Genomic DNA, 20,499 nt, shown 5'->3' with positions numbered 1-20,499 from the left:
GCCAATGATTAGGGACTAATAATGAAATAATAAGGTTATAAAAAATCAGAATGGAAAAACACCAGAACATTTGATTTAGGTCTTGAAAAAAAATAAAAACCAGAGTCTTCTATTAGCTTCCTGTATGGGCTTCCTGTCTTAACTTTTTTTGTTTGTTTGTTTGTTTGTTATTGTGGTGGTAATGGGTTTGGGGCTTTTGTTCTGCTGGGGGTCAAACATAGGGTCTGATGCATGCTAGGCAGGCAATTTACCACCGAGCTAAATCCCCAGTCCCCTGTTTTAAGTCTTGATCACTTTGAAGATATCACAGGTAGAGAAAAAGGAAAGGATGTTTCAAAATATCTGTTAATTTATCAGTTAGGAAGCTTTCTGTAGCACAAACACAGTTTAAACTGGCTTAGAGAATAAGGGGATTTATTGACTCATGTAACTAAACTTTTGAGTCAGTTTGAGGCAAAGGCCTGTAATATCATTATGGCCTTTGCTCCTTTCTCCTCTACCCTTAATTCCCTTGGCCCTGCCCTCCTTCTTGTATCAGTTTTTCCCTTAGGCTGACTTTGCTTGTGGTAGCAAGGTGGCAGAACTAAATTCTTTCTCATTTACATTGGTGGAAAAAGAGCTTCCCTTCCAACCATAAAACCAAATTATTAAGCTTTGCCCTGATTGGACTTTCCCTCTCTGAAGAAAAATTACTGTGGTCTTGGAGGTCACGTACCACAGTAATTTTAGGCCTGGGAAATAAGGCCATGGCTGACTCAATAACTGAGGGCTACACTAATGAGAAATCACCTGTAGAGATAGGGGAAAAAATTGATCCCATTCAGCCACATAGCTTCTATCTAAAGTAAGATAATAAAATGGATATTGTAGAACCAATCACAATATATTCTATTACCAAATACCAGACCCAAGCTGAACAACAAGGTAGGCTAGCTGGGCAGTTTCCGCAGGGTGCCAAACTATAGGGATATTTCCCTGGAAATTCACCTAGAAGAAGAATATGTAGAGAGCTATCCCTTGTGAGAATCATGTTCCTTAAGCCTTGCATAATTCCAGACTAATTTTCCCACAAGAATAAATGGAAACTAGAGATAAATTCTCATGGCATATGCATCACCTGTCATTATTGCCTATTTTTACTTTAATGTTTGCTTTATAGTTTCTCAAGTTTAATTTTAGCATTTCATAGCATGAAGTACTATACATATACAGTTTCCTCCAAAATTCATAGCTCAATGTGTTCAGGTGTTAGCATGTCTGACTTCTATTCCAAAGATGCTAATTTTCAGGTCCATTTTCTTGTCTGAATCATTGGACCAAATGAATGCTTAGATGACATTACTATTGAATACTAAAAATATTTTAAATCACAATAATAATGAATGTTAAATTAAAAACAAACATCTGGAAATTCTATAATCCCAGCAGCTTGGGAGGCTGAGGCAGAAGGATTGTGAGTTCAAAGCCTGCCTCAGCAAAAGCAAGGCACTAAGCAACTCAGTGAGACAATGTCTCTAAATAAAACACACAATGAGGCTAGGGATATGGCCCAGTGGTCTAGTGCCTCTGAGTTCAATCCCCAGGATCAAAAAAAATGTCTTCTTATAGCCAACATATTTGGTGTCTTGGATCACATCCCCTTAGCCCATTTCTGATCTGCAGTGATAGTCACAGTGTGTATATATATATAATCTCTGGTGCTAGTTCCTGGCACAAAGATCCTAAAACCCTTGTAATTTTCCAAACAATAGGAGTGCTAGTTATATATTTTGTTCTACTGTTTGGTCTTTGACCATAATTACTGACACTAAACTCTAATCCCTTGGAATTTCCTGGGTGACAGGTATGTCTTTTATTCGAGCAACATGATTCTTGGTGGGCTGATGGATAGGGGCAGTCACCAGAACATACTTAGAATCTTGGAATTTTGAGCCTCACCTCTCATCCCCTAGGAAGGGGAGAAAGGCTGGAGATTGAGTTAATAACTGATCATGCCTATATGATAAAACCTCCACAAAAATCTTAAACTATAGGGCCCGGAGAGCTTCAGGGTTGGTGAACATGTGGTGGCACTGGGAGAAGGTGCACCCAGACAGGGCATTGAAACTCTGTGCCCCTTCCTAGTACCTTGCTTAAACATCTCTTCAAACTATCTGGCTGTTTCTGAGGGAGATATAGAAAGGCTTAGGCAGTCAGGACAAGATGGTAAGTGAGGAGGTTGGGGTCAGGGCCAGAACAAAGGAGCCTGGAGAGGGTCTTCTGATGAGGTCAACTTCCTGGCTAATGAAAGCACTCATAGACTCAAGTGGGGGACCCAATCAGGCAGACACTTCTACGCTCATGCTCCTATGCAGGAGATCAATGGAAAAACTAGAACTGATGCATGGACAGATAGGGACACCAATCAATAATAGTGAAGAGGGCTTGGACAGGGGAGCAGATAGGAAAGGAGGAAGTTCCAAAGACCATTTAAAAAAAAAGGCCAAAACCCCACCGCACTCTCAGTTCTGGGGCCCTGTCTCTTCAGAGAAGTCTGGCTTTGTCACTCTGTCGCAGTAAACCTGCCGCTTGCTTGCTACCTCCATATCCTGTTCTTCAATTCTTTGTTGAATGGAGATAACTCAACATCCCTAGACAGTAAAATTTCTAATTTATCCTTAGGAAACCAGTAATCCAGTAAGTATTCTGTTTTTCTGAATTCTGTGGGCCAGTTGAACAAATGATGGATCTAGGAGGAGATTGTGGAATTTCCAATTTACAACCAGTTGGTCAGATACATAGGTGACAATCTGGACTTGTGATTGACATCTAAAGTGGAGAAAGTCTTGTGGGACTGAGTCCTCAACCTGAGGGATCTAATGCTACCTTTGTTTAGAATTAGAACTGACTTGAATTATAGAATACTCAAGTGGTGTCTGCAGAGCATGGGAGAATTGCTTGGAGTGGGAAAACCCCCTACGTGTGTCTGGTGTCAGAAGTGAGGTATTGAGGGGTGAGAGGAAAAGCAATGATATTTTTCACTTCAAACAGTGCAGCCTGTCTTCCCATTTTCTGTCTCAGATTCCTCTTTGAAATATGAAGCTACAGGTACCTAATTGGCCTAAAGGCAAAGAAAGTCAGGAAATTTAGTAGACAATAAATATTTGTTGCATGAGTGAACGTTACAGTATAATTGCCATTCGACAGCCTTGTCAGTACATGAACAGCAGGGTTCTTGCTATGCACTAAGAGGCATATATATTTGGAACTTGAATTACTTGGGATATAACAGTGTTGCCCAGTAGAACTTTCCACACTGATGAAAAAGTTCTCTATCAGTTCTGTCCAATACAACAGCCACTGCCCACATGTAGCTCTTAGATACTTGAAATATGACTGATATAAGTAAACAATTTTTAAATTTTAATTTAGTTAATTTGTACTTTAAAGAGCCAGATGTGTCTGATAATTACTATAGTGGACAGCACACAAGAAATGGCAAATGCTTCCACAAAAGTCCTCTTGCTCCTTGCCACATTAAGCTAAAAAAGTGTTTATTTAGTAATGGTATGCAGGTGCACAAAATTATCAACCTACCTGGGAAACACTTATTGGCCTAGAGCAGCCCAATGCTGGTGCCATACAAGGATTTTCTTTTGACTCAGAGACAAGACCTAGACAAGACCTAAAACAGGCAGGTGGAACCAAGCATTTGTTCCTTGTGAGATTATATTGGTGTCTGTTTATGATGAGCTCTGAGCAGGCTTCACTACTGAATTTCTCAGGCTTGGCTTAGACAGAGGATGTGATTAGAAATGCATGTGACAGTTTAAATCCAGCCCTTTCAGATTCATTTACATTTAAATAAGAAAAAAAATGCTGCTTTAAAATAACCATTCATGTCCAGGAAAACATCTTTAAGTCCTTTATTATTTGAAAAGATCCTTTTTACTAAGAAGAAAAAGGAATATGCATCTTGTGCGGTTGTCAGCCTTCAGGTTGCAAAGACTGAAGCTCTGGCTTCAAAGGAGTTTCTAAACTTGGTGACCCCTGCTTCCCATCACTAATAATAAAAAATGCTTTGTGTGCACACACCTTGCTCTGTGTGGTTTAGCAGATAGGTCACAGGCAGGCATCAGGTGCTCAAAGGTTCTATTCTGAGCTATCTCACTGATTCAGACTCTGACCTCAGGAAAACTGGTGTAGATTTAGAACCAAGGGCTCCTGAGTGTACAATCAGACTTGTGTGCATGCTACCGACTTTGCTTTCCTTCTCGAAATTCTCATATCAGCACTTCTGACTTGGCGTTCATGAAGCAGGTTGGAGTATAGCCATATATCATCTTGACCAGCTCCTGAGGCTTCCCAGGGACCACTTTCTGATATTACTTCCCAAGAGATACATCATTTCTCTTCTCTCCTCTCCCATCTTCCCTTGCTTTCCTCATACTTTTCCATAATGATTGCTTATCATGTACAGATTTAACCAGACAGATTTAATACCAGGGTAACTGTGGTATCATTTCAGATCTTGAGAGTGCAAATAATTACAGTCATGGAAATCTGAAATACACAGTCTCATTCATGAACCTGCTTGAAGCAGCTGAACACACTGGTGGACACTCTTTGTTTGAAGGAGAGGATATGATCCCTGCACAACTGCAAATGCCCCAAGGGCACAATGATACTTTATGTGCCAGACCCAAATCCTCAGTTTCACCGCATTCCCTACAGTCCCTCCAGGTTGCATCTGCTTATGAAAGTTTCCTCTCCTGGGCCCCTTTCTGGATGAAATCTACTATAGGTTTCCAGGTTTGTTATTGGGACTCATTTGGGTCCTAGGGAACTTAAAAATGAAAAGGTCAGTGTGGCTGACAGCAACAAGGAAATTCTGTTATACTTGTGCAATCCAAAATTCACACAGGAGTCAAGAACAAAATGGTTCTTATAGCCAGTTTCCAAGGGCACATTTTTAAAATTTAGATTTTATAACTATGGCTTTCACTCTGTGTGAATGAGTTGCTACTGGAGGGTTTTGGAAGAAGAATGACAAATTAGACTTAACTTCCAAAGTCATTCTAGCTGCTGGGTTTGGGTCTCTGAGTATTATTCACCCCTATATTTCTCATTGCTGTTTCTGGCAGTAAACTTTATTTTTGCTCTGCCTGCTGGGTCCACTTCCTCTCCTCACCTCCCACAACAAGCTCTGCTCCTCCATCTTTGTCTCCATATCCCACCTTAGGCAGGAAGGCAGCTATACCTGCTGACATAAGCATCTCTCCCTTCTTGGCCTGTCTGCTGCAGTGAACATAGACACACGTGGCTGACTCCTAATCAACCTCAACAGGACATTAATACCGTATTATCTGAAATCAAAGTTGGACTCTGTATTTGTTTGACTTAGTAGGGAATTTTCAAAATCTTCTCAGATATCCTCTGGCCAGGGTGACCCCAATCTGTGAGTATTTCTCTCACACTGGTATACCTTGACCTCTGCTGAGCTTGTCAAACTTGCTTCTCAAATTTATATTCTCTCTTGACAGATAAGGATGTACCCACAACTCTCTGTATGTAAAAATCACCTTTTGATTTTCACTTAGAGAAAAATAGCTGAAATAATGAGTTATTAAAAATTACTCTTTTAATAAAATTATAGAAAACCTAGAAAGTACAGGTAGGCTTAAATGGAAAAAATACTTGTAAACATGTATATCTACCAATAAAATGGAAACACATTTTCCAAAATACTATCTATCTATCTACACATGTATGTATTCTGTTTTTTTCACTTCCTATATAAAATGAACATTTCCCCGTCTTGTTAAATAAGTGATTTTTAGTGGCAACATAGGATTCCACTATGTGGTTATATCATTATTTAATCAATCTTCTACTTAAGTATTTTGACTGCTCACAGGTTTTTGATCTTGTAACCATGTTACAACAAATCCTATAAAACAAAGTGTAAATACATATACCTGAATAAATTTCTGATAATTTCATTCTATTAAATTCCCATAAGTGGACTTACTGGGTCAAAGGGTGAAAATATATTTAAGACATGTTGAGACTCTAAATAAAAGTTCAAATCCCAGGAGGAGCAAAAAGAGTCAGGAGAGGATTGATCAGTTCCCCTCATGATCCCCTGATCAGGGGCAGGAAGGGAAGTTGAGATAGGTTCTAGAAGCCCCTGGGTAAATAAGGCCTTTAATCATTTCAACTGATTTCTAAAGACATGCACCTGCCAGAGCATATTAATCAGCGTTGATGAAGCAGCTTCAGCTATTAGGGGCAGCAGATGGATAAACACACCTGGACTCACACTGTTGCTGGCTTCAAGTTCTCCTTTAGAATGAGCAATGGGCTTCAGGCAAAAATGTAATTGTCTTCCATCCTTTTTGTTCTCTCAGTATTGTGAGACACCAATTGACCTTTGCTCTGATTCCTAATCACATTGTAAGATTATACTATACCAAAGAACAGCTATTCAATGGAAATGAGAAATCTGTAAAGCATTTATATTATATAGATCCAGGGATGGGTGGGAGTAGCAGATTGCTCAGGTATTTGCAACATCAGCAAAACAAGGGGAACAGGGTTTTATGCAGGCATATCAGAGCAGAGAAGCAGAGGGTGATTTTTTTTTCCTGGAAGTTTATATGACAATCAACTTATGAGCAATTATTCTCTTACTACCATATATTGATCTTCATAATACACCTGTGATGTAAATCAAAAATACTTGCTCTTTCCAGATAGGGCAAAGCACACAAACAGATTCTTTTCATTTGTCTCAAATCAACTATGTGTGCAAGGTTCATTTCCTTCAACTTTTATTTTATTGCCTCCTATAAGCTAGACATTGTGTTTTGTTGATTTGCAAAGGTGATAAAAACAGGATCTCTTGACCTTAAGGAAGGCAAAATCTTTTCACGGAAGCAAAGTTCTGCTAATGTGTCCAAATGTGTTTAGAAAGTAATAAAAGCAGCAATATGTTAAGAAGGAAGTAAACTAAACAAAGCCTTGAAATCAGCATTTGTGTGAACAAAAACACCAGATAGACTAGGAGGAATCTGATATCTGAAAAAATGATACGAATGTGGATTGAATGCACAAATCCACTCTTACTACTGAACTCTAGCGATCAGATGCATTTACACCCAAATCAAAGCTTGTAAAGTTGACTACTCTTTAGATCCTCTTCCAAAGCAATAATTACTCTTCATAAAAGCTCACAGTAAACACCAATTTCCATGTAATTAAAATCAGTGCCTTTGTTTGCATAATAGGAGAATGAATGCCACATCATACATGATACTGGTCCAAGAAGGATTCAAATGAGCAGATCTGTTTACAATTATAAATGCCTTAGGGAAATAATCAACCCTAGGTAATGTAGTGATAGACTAAAGAGTTTGTGGATTATTTAGACAATTTTCTTCCTCTCCTTTTAATTCCCCATGCTGCTTGGGGCTTCCCCAACGGCTATTTACTACTTTCATCTGGGCCTATAAAGAGACAGAAAGGCAGAAGTCCAACATCAGTTTTGCAACTCTATAATGGTTCTGATGAAAGAGTTTGTTAGGAGACAATATTAAAGAATATATAATTGTATAATTTTAGAAAAATATCAGAGAAATTTAATGGTCATGATAGCTCCAGGCCTTCTGACCTGGAGAATGGAAATTTAGCTGTTGTTATCATTAAATATGCATAAGTTGTTTTCCAAATTTTTAAAATGTCTAATCACTACTTAAATGTAAGCTACTTGTATTATATTTTTGTGAGGAATCCAGACAGTTCAGGGCCCATGCTTAAACGAAACTGAATGAGTGTCACTGTAACAAAATATTTTTATGTAATAACATTCTCCCTACTGGAAAACAGCTGAAGCAAATCCACTGATGAGAAATAAATGGAGAAACAAAGCGGTATGGTATTTCCAGAGCTAGAAACACTACCTCCTTTAAAGCCCTCGGTCATTCTGATTTTGTTTCTATTTATCAGGAATGAGTGTTGAAGAACGAATCATGTTAGTTCAATAGATGCCTGCAGGATCAATAGGCGCTTTTGCACCGTACTTTTACTTGATGTCTATTGTCAGAGAGGCTGGCTTACACAGCAGAACCATGGCCAGAGTAGCACTCCTGCCATTGAGAAGCAGTCTGCTCTGGCTGGATTATATATCTTACATTAGAGATCAGTTTTTATTCATCTTCATCTCTGATGCTATCTCTGGTGGAAGAAACAAGGCTCAGCAATTTGGGATTCCCTAGCCATCTGAATTGGCTGTCACTGTGGTGGTATGAGAGTTTCATATGTAAGCAGATGCTTGACTCCTTCGAGAGATTGGTTCTTACAGTGCTTGATCGAAGAGTGAGTTACTATGTCCACACACTGATTGCCAGAACTTAATGTACCATGACTCCATTCACATATCCCATGGAGCCATTCACTGCATGCTGGCTGACTGTCCATCCAAGAAAACAAAATCCCTGCCTCAGCATTGCCTTGTAAAGTAAAACCTGGAGTGTGGGCTCCCACTTCCCCCTTCACTCATTTTGCAATCTTAGTAAAAAGGAAGGGAATGCATTTCCCTTTCCCCTAAACTGTCGAACTCTGACTTTATAGTAAACCTACCATGTTGTCATATAATTCCAAATGTCTCAAACACACAAAGAAAAACCACTGCAAAAATCTTGGGGGTTGGGGAAGAAAAGAGACTTCCAAAGAAGTCCTTATAGCAAACCTTCATGTTCACCTCTTCCCATTTCTCTTCTCCCTTACCTTTTCCAGCCTCCCTTGCAGCATGGTGAGGCTCAGTACTGGCCAATGAGACCTAGAGGGGATTTGGGGAAAGCTTTCAATTTCCTCATAAAAGGAACAGACATGGCTGGCATATTTTTCTTTTTTTCTTGTCTTGCCCTTGAGTGTGATGCCTATAGCTACAGAAGTATCTTGTGAGTACACATAAGCTAACATTAAATAATGATTACGTGGAAAATACCTGGATTTGTTGATGACATCCTTGAGTCCCTGCACCAGCCATGGATTCTCTTTGGTTTATAAAGAGAAAAAATAAACCAGTTTGCTTAAGTCACTATGAGGTTGTTTTTTTTTTAACCTGCATCCAAAAGCATACCTAATTGCTACAGTGCTGAAATTAATGGCTTGCTAATAAATCAGACAAGTCCATATTAAAGTCTTACAGCTAATCCTAATAGTAATAATTCTAGTAGGGGGCTACGGGACGTATCTCAGTGGCAGAGTGCTTGCCTAGCATCTGCGAGGCCCTGGGTTGAATCTCCAGCACTAAAAATTTACAGTGTCAATAATAATAATTTTAGTATGTTTATTTGGGTGCTTTAGTTTTCTTATCAGTGAGCATTCTAATACACCAGTCTCTTAGTCTTTCATTTGCACTGTGTTAATAGCATCTACCTTGATTCCATGAGTGCTGGCAACCATGGCGTATGAGTGTTCTCAACTCCCTGACCCCCATCTCAACATAAGCAGCTTCCACCCTGTGACTCCTGTGAAACAAGCTAATCTCCCATCTTCAACCCTGCTCCATCTGGGCTATTGAGAAATTCTGATAAAAATAACCCAACTGTGTAGTGGAGCCACTGAATATGTAGAGCACCTGTGTGAGGTATCCTAGCTCACTCACTAGCTGCCCTTTCAATACTGCTCAGCAGTTCTTCTAGTTCTTATTGATCCTTTTTTTCCTGATTTCTATATCTACTCTTTCAAATCCTCATTATTCTCAAGCTCCCATCATCTCTTTACATTTTACAGAGAAAACAAAGGTTTTCCAGAGGGAGGTCCCCTCTTGTTCAATTCATTATAGGAGGAGACCCTGCTAGACAGAGCTACCTATATGCATGTGTTCTGGCTCCCAGCCTTTCCTTAGCACAGCTGCTCTCTATCTTCCATCTCTTCTTCTTTATTGAATCTTCTAGACAGACTATAAATATGCTTAATTATCTTAATAAGAGAATATAAGATGAAAGAAAAGAACCTCGTTTCACCCCACCTCTCACCACATGCCTCTTCTTCCTCCCAACGTCGGTTTCCTGGGAAGTACATCCCATGGTAGACATTCTCCCTGACTAGACTTTCCCAGCATTCCTCTGCTCCAAAGCTTTCCAGTTTGGGGTTTCAGCCCATTTCAATGCTTGCAGGGAGCCAATCCTATGTATTCCCAAATGCAGGCTCATCCTCCTTGTTAAAGTAATGAGTTCAGATAACCCAGTTTAGTTGCAATTGAAATTTCCCTGGCCACAGTTCAGAAATTGGATCAAGATAACTTTTGGATTTCATTCTTTTAAAAAAATCTCCAAAAGGCCACCCACACACCCTCTCCCTTTCTGGATCTTGTGGTATTGTGAGGTGAAGTCTGAAAAGGAAACCAGTGAAACAACACTATGGAAGGCGGAATTATGAGATGAAAACAAACATTTTAAATAACACTGTTCAGCATAACACCTGTCCTCTGAATCTTCTAGTTATGTGAACCAATGAACTCCTTTTTATTGAATTCAGTTTTCTGTTAATGGAAATCAAACAAACTAATAAACAAAAATCTTCCATTATAATATCTTGTCTATCATACCTCATATTTTTTTCTGCTTCCTTCTCTCCCTGTGTCAAGTTTTATTGGTTGGGGTAAAATTGGGAGTTCATAACCCACTTCAATCTAATGTATGAAATATGATATGTCAAGAGCTTTGTAATGTTGTGAACAACCAATAAAAAAAATAAAAAATTAAAAAAAAAAGTTTTATTGGCCTTCTGCTTAATTTTACCATATGGCAATTAGTGAGTTTCTTGGACTTTAATTTCTTTTCTATTGAATATGTTGATTACAATGCCATTAGGATGCTAGTTGTGGACTGGAGATGTAGCTCAGTGGTAGAGCGTTTGCAAAGCATGTGTGAGGCCCTGAGTTCCATCCCAGACCTGCAAAGAAAAGAATGCTTGTTGTAATATGAAAATTGAATCACCTCAGTCCTCTGTTTAGAATGCTTCAAGCATCCCCATTGTACACGAAATAATATTTAATCCCCTAATTCCTAGTCCCAGTCTGGCTCTTGTTTGCATGTCTAGACATTCTCACCACTCTTTCTGTCCCATCTCTTCCAAAATACAAATATAGGGACATACTACATTCTCACAATTTTGAATTACATGTATGTAGCTTCTGTTTTAGTGACTTCACATCTGCTATTCCCTTTATCTGGAATCAAGTACTCGTTTCCACTAAGTGAATCCATATTCATCCTACCCCAAATTTCTTCTATGCAGCTTACTACAATTTCTCCCATTGTCCACATGTAACTATTTCCATACAAAACCAAGTTCTTCCAAGGCAAAGACTGTTTAATTTGCCTTAATAACCTTTTGCTTCGAAGTGTCTGACATGATAGGTCCTGATGTTGTTTGAATGGATGAATAAATGAGTGAGATATGAAGACTGAAATTTTGCTAGATTATTTTTGGATCTTCTATGTGATAGTTAATTAAAATAATCCTTAATATGTTGATTAAAGCCCTTCAGAAGTCTTCTCCCTAGATCTTAGTCCTGTGAGAAATTTCATAACTACCACAGATAATTGGTTTTGACTGACTGGAATGCTTTTCAGCAACTCCACTTTTTTCCCAGGATTATTCCTTGACCAGAGAGGAAGATATGAAACCTATGTTTGTTTCCACACACATTTGTTGTTTTTTTTTTGCAGGGGATGGGAGGGGTCGCTCCCAAGAATTAAACTCTTGAGCAAATACACCTTAAGAAGTGTTTTTTTGTGGTATTAATCCAATAGTTTGGTAGGACAAAAGTCAAGTAGAATTGCATCACATGTATATGGTTACTTGGGCAGATTTAAAAGAGATTACTTAATCATTTCTGTCAAGTAGTTGTATTTTTCATACCCAGCATGCCCTAATGCAAGCCTAAGCATATTTTCGACCACTTCAATTCTTTCTAGAATTTGAGGTGATTAGATAAAAATAAAGGACTGATTTTCTGTAAATAATTTACTAATGATGGTAAAGAGCTCCTGGAAGTTCATAACAAAGAAAAATTCTAAAGTTTAAATACAAGGTAACTGAGGGTCTAATAAAAAATCATCTCTTAGAAACAAAGTTTAAAAGACAAAGATAATTTTTCAAGGCATTTATTAAAATTTAGAAAAGGCACAAATTAGGTGGGTTTTTTCCATTATAAATTGCTTATTCAGTTGAAAAAAATATGCAAACTACTATAGTTAGAGTTCCTTTGGTATGTTGACTCAAAAAATAAGTTGGGTAATAACACAACCTGTAAGAGGCAACAGATGGCATAATAATTTCCCTTACTTAGCAACTAATATGTTATCCACCGTGGGCACTGTCAAGATTTCCATACTAATGTACAGTATTAGAACATTTAGCAATAGGAAGCCCCAACTCCTACAGTCAAGGGCCTGGGTATAAGTGTCAGGTGTTACATAAATAGCAGCAGGCCATATTTAAACAAAAAGAGTTTAGACTTAGTTTTAAATTTTCTTTAGATTTAAGATACTTTGAAATGCCGTGGCTTTTAAAACCCAAGTTATGCCATCATTTTGTATTTATGCCATCTATTTTACAAAAGATGTTGAATCTTTTTTTGTTGAAACTGGATCTTATTTTTTCTCAAAAACTTCTGGCATGACAGAGGGGAGGAAGGAAAACATAATAGGAAAAGCACTGGACATGAACTATTTGGTTCTTAGGCTCGCTAGCTGGGTGACCTTCAGTAAATACTTAACTTCACATAGTCTCTATTAGCAAATTAATAAAAACATCAGTCCCACTCACGTCACAGTGTTGTCATGAAGACCAAAACAAACAAGTTTCACTAGAATATTAGTTACATGAAAGTCAAGATTTTTATCTTTTATGGTTCACTGATGTATCCTTAATACCTAAAGGACTGCCTAGAACATACTGATCTCTTGACAAATGCTATCAAAATGTTTTGAATATTATAAAGATGCAATTTATTATATTTAAGGCATCATTATTATTCTCTAAGCCAAGGAAGGCAGCCAAGACTGAAAGACTGAGATGATTTGCTCAAGTAATTTAGTAAATCGGAATGAGGTTAAAACTGAATTTGGAGGCAGGTCTCTTGATATTTTATTTAGTCATTCAACAAATTTTTGAGGTTAAATACTATATGCCAAGTGTAGTGCCAGGTGCTGGATACATGGGGGTAAAAATATATACATGGGAGTTGGACATGAGACTTAGACATTAAATAAATGAACACAGGAGTGAATACACACAAATAAACTGAGGTAAGTGCTATAAAGTTAGAAGAATATCTGATGAGAAAACAACAGGTGAAGGTACCCTAGTTTACACCTGGACTAAAGGTTTAAGTTAAAATTAATCTTTAAAAAGCCAGTTCACTCTTTTGATGTGATGTGTATTTTTAGAGAACATTCGTTCCTTGTTTTTATGTATATATCATTATTTCCATCATCAAACTATGAAAACAACAAAGTTATCTAGAATTAATCATCAAAGACACATCTATTATAATTAAAATTTGGAAAAAACAATAACAGCACTAGTCACTCATCCTTGACATTACAGTACTCACAACTAGAAGCTCAATGATTATTGACCTTTATATTAATATTAATATTTTATAAAAAATAAATTAGATTCTGAATAAATTATATTATTTATACATATAAATTATTTCTATTAATTATTATTGACCTTTATATTATGACCTGTGCCTTAAGTTTCAAGATATGCCTTTAAAAATATATATGATGGAAGGCAAGATGGCGGAGTAGAGGGTACTTTTCCAAGTTGCTCTGTGGCACGAGACCAGGAAAGCAGACAAACAGCTTCTCTTTGAGGTCAATGAGAAAAAGAAATACTACTGAGATTTAACAGTGGACTCTCAGAACAGCCTGTGGACAGGTCGGAGAGGGGTCTAAGAAAGCCTGCATTCCACGTGGCACCATGGCATGTCTTGAAGCAGAGAGAATGGTGATCAGGAATATTGTCAAGTGAATCCAGAAGGTGAGTTGCACTTTGTTTTCACGTTAGAGGGACACTACACATCTCCTGGTGGCCTACAAAGAGCTGAGACAGCTGCCATCTTTTCCGGTTGAGCAGCCCTTGAGTGTGTGTAGAAATCCAGGCACCAGACCTGTGTAATTCAAGCTGGGTTGGAAAACTTGACCTGGCAGAAGTCTTCCATGTGACCCAAAGTGTGACTAGAAAACCAGGTGAAATTCAGGCATGGAAAGTGTTACACCCAGGGAATTAAAGACACTCAGACCTGAGAGATCCTGGGTACCTCTCCCAGGATCTCTTGCTGTTCACAGGACCAGTTGGGGACTGGGGGTGGGGGTGGGTGTCACAAAGGACTGGCTCCTCCTTACCTGAGCAGAACCTAGGGGAGATTCCAACCATACAGATGCCCAGTGTGAATCAGAAGCTGGATTCTGGAGGTGTACTGATTTAAAAGCTTCACCAAACATCATGCCACAAAAACACCAGGAGTTTAATTATAACAAAACCCTGCCTCTAGGAGCTCCACATCTGGGAACCTCTTTCACAGAACTCTGTAGCCACCCCTCTATGAGAGGAGGAGGCAACACCCTCCAATCCACCCCACTTCATACTGCTGGGAAGGGGCAAAACTGACTAGTTCCACAAAAGGAGAAAGGAATTGACAGCCTCCAACTACTACTCTGGTGTGCAATACATACTTCAAGAATAAATGGAAAAAAAAGAAGGGGATAGATTTCCCAATTTCTCTTCAGTTGATTCATCACTGATGTGGAAGAACACAATTGATTTATGGGTGTTAATTTTATATCCTGCTACTTTGCTGAATTCATTTATGAGTTCTAGAAGCTTTCAGGTCATTTTTTTGGATCTTCTAGACATAGAATCATGTCACCAGCAAATAGGGATAGTTTGAGTTCTTCTTTTCCTATTCATATCGCTTTATTTTCTTTCTTCTGCTAGTTGCTCTGGCTAGAGTCTCAAGGACTATGTTGAAAAGAAGTGGTGAAAGAGGGCATCCTTGTCTTGTTTCAGGTTTTAAAGGGAATGCTTTCAATTTTTTCTCCATTTAGAAGGATGTTGTCCTTGATTTGGCATATATAGCTTTTACAATATTGAAGAATGTTCCTACTATCCCTAGTTTTTCCAGTGTTTTGAACATGAAGCGATGCTGTATTTTGTCAAACGCTTTTTCTGCATCTATTGACATATCATGTGATTCTTTAAGTCTATTCATGTGATGAATCATGTTTATCAATTTCTGAATGTTGAACCAAACTGGCATCCCTGGGATGAACCCTACTTGATCATGGTGCACTATCTTTTAATATGTTTTTGTATGCCATTTGCCAGTATTTTATTGGGAATTATTGCATCAATGTTACATCTGGGATATTGGTCTGAAATTTTCTTTCCTTGATGTATCTTTGTCTAGTTTTGGTATCTGAGTGATACTAGATTCATAGAGTTTGGGAGTGTTCTCTCCTTGTCTATTTCATGGAATAATTTGAGGAGGAATGTTGTTAGTTATTCTTGGAAGGTCTGATAGAACTTGACTAAAATTCTGTCTGATCCTGGGCTTTTCTTTGTTGGTAGACTTTTGATAGAGTCTTCAATTTTATTACAATAAATTTATCTGTCTAAATTTTCGATGTTTTCCTGATTCATTTTGGATAAGTCATATGTCTCTAGAAATTTGTTGATGTCCTCAAGATTTTCTATTTTATTAGAATAAAAAATTTCAAAATAGGTTCTGATTATCATCTGTATTTCAATGGTGTCTGTTGTGATATTTCCTTTGCAATTATGAGAGACGTGTGTTAATGCCACCCAGTGTTATTGTGTTGTGGTCTATTTGATTCTCAAAACTGAGAAGGATTTGTTGGATGTACATAGATGCTCCATTGTTCAGGGCATAAATTTTTAGGATTATTATATCTTATAGATGTATAATTCCCTTATGCAGTATGAAATGTCCTTCTTTCTCCCCTCAAATTAACTTGGCTTAAAGCCCACATTATCTGGTATGAGAATAGAAATCCCTGCTTGTTTACAAGATCCATGTGAATGATATTTTTCCCCATTCTTATAAGTTTAGCCTGTGGATGTCTTTGCCTATGAGGTGCATCTCTTGGAGACAGCAGACAGTTGTGTCTTATTTTTTAATCTAATCTACCAGTCTGTCTTTCAAATAATGAATTTAGGCCAGGTATTTTTATTTTATAGTTGAGAAATCATTTTTATTACCAGTAATTTTGATTTATGTCTAGTTTTTATTTTGAATTAGTTTGAATTAATTTCTCCTTTGATTGACTATTCTAGTGTAGTTCCTCCCTTTGCTGGTTTTCACTTTTATTTTTCATGAAATATTTATTGAGTATGTTTTAGACAGTGCAGGCTTTCTAATTGTGAAATCTATTAGCTTGATTTTCATGTACAGTTTTTAGTTCATTATCAATTCTGAAGCTTAATTTTGATGGGTATAGTATTCTTGGCTGACATCTGTTTTCTTTCAGAGCTTTTAGCTTTGAGGGTCTGGCTTGAGAAATCAACTGAGATCTGGATTGGTTTCCCTCTGAAAGTAACCTCATCATTTTTCTCTGGCAGCCTTTAAAATTCTACCCTTATTCTGTATGCTAGGCATTTTCATAATAATGTACCTTGGTGCATTTTGTTGTGATTTTGTATATTTGGGGTCCTATAAGCCTCCTGTATTTGATTTTCCATTTTATTCTTTAGGTTTGGGGAATTTTCTGATATTATTTCATTGAAAAGATTGTGCATTCCTTTGGTTTGTATCTCTGAGCCTTCATCTATCCCAATAAATCTTAAATTTGGTCTCTTCATATTATCCCATTTTTCTTGCAAGTTTTGTTTGTGGTCTCTTAACAGCTTTTCTCCATAAAGAACTTTATTTTCAGGATTATATAGTCTGTCTTTATTGCCTGAAATGCTGTATTCCAAGTGATCTAGTCTGTTGGTGATGCTTTCCATTGTACTTTTTTTTTATATCTTCATTTTATTTATTTATATTTATGTGGTGTTGAGCATCAAACCAGTGTCTCATAAATGTTAGGCAAGTGCTCTACCACTGAGCTACAACTGCAGCCCTTCCTTTGGATTTTTAATTGGGTTTATTGATTCCTTTATTTCAAGAATTTCTGCTTGATTTCTCTTCATAATCTCTCTTTATTAAAGTGATCTTTCACTTCCTGTATTTTTGCTCTGATTACACTTCTTACATCATTCTTTACATTGCATATCAGTTTAACTATTTACATTCTGAAAGTTTCCACTAACCCACCATTTGGGGGGAGACAAATAATAACAAAAAAAAACAGTGCAAACAATATAAGCATTAAATAAAAATTCTTGTCTACAATGTTAGTTGTCACAATAAATAAAAATTATATGATCAGCTATTACTTACAATAAAAATAGTCTTTTCAAAGAATTGTGCTGAACCAGAAGGATGAAGTTGGACCTGTAGCTCACACATGCAAATAATTAACTAAAAATGGATCAAAGACCAAAATGTAGGAGCTTAAAACTAAAGCATGCTTAGAAAAAAACACAGGTGTTAGTTTTCACTACTTTAGATTAAGCAAGGTTTTCTTAGATAAAACACCCCCCAAAAAAAGAAAAATCAGATATCACCAAATGTAAAAGTGTAGGACTGGGAATATACTCAGTGGTAGAGTACTTGCCTAGCATATGCAAGGCCCTATGTTTAATTCTCAGCAGTGCAATTTAATTTTAAAAAAAGAAAAAGTAAAAAACTAAAAATTTTTGTGCTTCAAAAGACACCATCAAGAGTGAAAAAGCATAGGGTGGTATCTCAAAGGTAGAGTGCTTGCCTAGCATGTCTGATGCCATGGGCTTAATTCCCAGAAGCATTTTTTTAAAAAGTGAACATATTAATTCTTCCAACCCATAGACATGGGATATTTTCCCACTTGTGTCTTCTTGGTTAAATTCATTCTTTAGTATTGTTTTTATGCTATTATAAATGGGATTGTTTTCTGATTTCTTTTACAGATAGTTCATTGTAAGCTCATTGTAATAAAAATGCTACTCATTTTTATATGTTGATTTTTCTACATGTCTTTAATAGAATTTTCTGTATATATGATCATGTCTTCTGTAAATAAATGTTACTTTGTGGGGGTACTGGGAATTAAACACAGAGATGCAATATTACTAAGTTACATACCCAGTCATTTTTGGTTTTTATTTTGAAACAAGGTCTCACCAAGTTGTTTAGGTTGCTATATTAATGAGTCCGGCCTTAGACTTGTAATCTTCCTGCCTCAGCCTTCATTCATTGAGATGATCATATGATTTTTATCCTTCATTCTGTTAATGTTTGGTATCACATTAATTGATTTGTTTATCTTGAATCCTAGGGATAAGTCCTACTTGATCATAAAAAAATTACATATGGAGTTTGGGGGGGATAGCTCAGTGTTTGAGTGTTATCTAGCATGTGGCAGGTGCTAGATTCAGTTCTCAGCAACACATTCACATATATACACACTCCACACAAATTGTATAGAATCATTTCAACATGCTATTGAATTTGATTTGCTGGTATTTCATTGAGGTATATGATACTTTTAATATGCTCTTCAATTCAGTTCACTAGTATTTTGTTGAGGATTTTTGCATCTTGTGTTTTGGGGGATATTATCTTGCAATTTTCTTACATTGTCTTTGCTGGCTTTGGTATTAGAGTAATGCTAATTTCATAAAGTGAATTTTGAATTGTTCCCTCATCTTTGATATTTTTGGAAGGATTTGAGAAAGATTGACATTCCTGAAATGTTTTGTAGAATTCAGTGATAAAGGTAGCAGGTTCTAGGCTTTTCTATTTTGAGATTTTCCCCCCTAATTCAATCTATTTATTCCTTATTGGTTTATTCAGATTTCTATTTCTTCATTCAATCTTGGTAGGTTGTATGTCTCTAGGAATTTCACCATTTCTTATTATTCAATTTGTTGGCATATAATTGTTCATAGTAGTCTCTTATAATTCTTTGTATGTCTGTGGTATCAATTGTAATGTTTCTTCTTTCACTTATAATTTTGTTCATTTGAGTCTTCTGTTTTTCCCCCTTAGGCTACTTAGTGGCTTGTCAATTTTTGTCTATCAAAACCAATTCTAAGTTTCATTAATATTCTAGTTTTCTAGTTTCTACTTAATTTTGCTCTCCTCTGAACTTTAATGTTTTCTTCCTTCTGCTAACTTTAGGTTCAGTCTTTTCCCCCCTAATTTCTAGAGCTATGTAGTTAAGGTATTTATTTTACATCTTTTTTTCTTCAGGTAGGCATTTATTACTATAAACTTCCCTATTAGAAATATCTATATTACCCAATGTGATCTATATATTCATTGTGATCCCTGTGAAAATCCAAATAGCATTTTTCACAGAAAAAAAATGTCCTCAAATTGTTTTGTTTTGTTTTGTTTTAGTAATCACGTATGGCTGTTTATTTCATACACGACTCTCTGTACAAAATATTTACACATATTCTTTACAGAATAAATAAGTCACCTGAAGGTAAATAGTTAATGCTTTTTCCTCAGTGGCTAGGGAGAATCCTGATGTGAGCAAAGCTGCAGCGAACACTTTCTCCTTAGGCTACAGCACAGGCAAACATCGCTTGTTTCCTGGGATCCAGAGTTGTGGCCTTGGGTTGTCAGCAGCTCCTCCACCTCTTGCCATCGCTGCGTTTACAAATAGGCTTTGCAGCTAGAAGCACAGAGGTGTTGCCATTTGTAAAGATGGCAAGAGGGAAAATGTCCTCAAATTAATATGCAATCACACACACACACACACACACACACACACACACACACACACCTCAAATAGCCAAGATAAAATGAGCCAAAAGAACAAAACTAAAGACATCATACTACCTAATTTAAAAATATATTAAAAAGCATAGTCATTAAAACAGCATGGTATGGTAAAAAAACAAACAAACATGTAAGTCAATGAAATACAGAGCCCAAAAATAAATCCTTGCACTTAAGGACACTTGATCTTTGACAAAAGTGCCAAGAATACATAATGCGAAAAGGACTGTATCTTCGATAAATGGTACTGGAAAAACTGAATATACACATGTAGAAGAGTGAAAGTGGATCTTTAAAAGTGGATCTTTATTTCACACCATACGTAAGAATCAACTAAAAATAGATTAAAGACTTAAAGTAGGTCCTGAAACTGTAAAACTTCTAGAAGAAAAAACAAATGGGGAAAAGTATCCTGACACTGCTCTGGGCAATAATTTTTTGAATAGGACCCAAAAGCATAGGCAATAAAAGTAAAAATAGCCAAAACAGGATTGCATTAAACTTAAAAAAAAAAAAAACCTGCCCAGCAAAAGAAGCAATCAATGTTTATAGCAGCATTATTCAACATAGTCAAATAAAAACAACCCAAATGTCCATCA

This window comes from Ictidomys tridecemlineatus, chromosome 9, assembly GCF_052094955.1.
Source record: "Ictidomys tridecemlineatus isolate mIctTri1 chromosome 9, mIctTri1.hap1, whole genome shotgun sequence".
NCBI lineage: Eukaryota > Metazoa > Chordata > Mammalia > Rodentia > Sciuridae > Ictidomys > Ictidomys tridecemlineatus.
Note: the sequence above shows the minus strand (reverse complement) of the source record.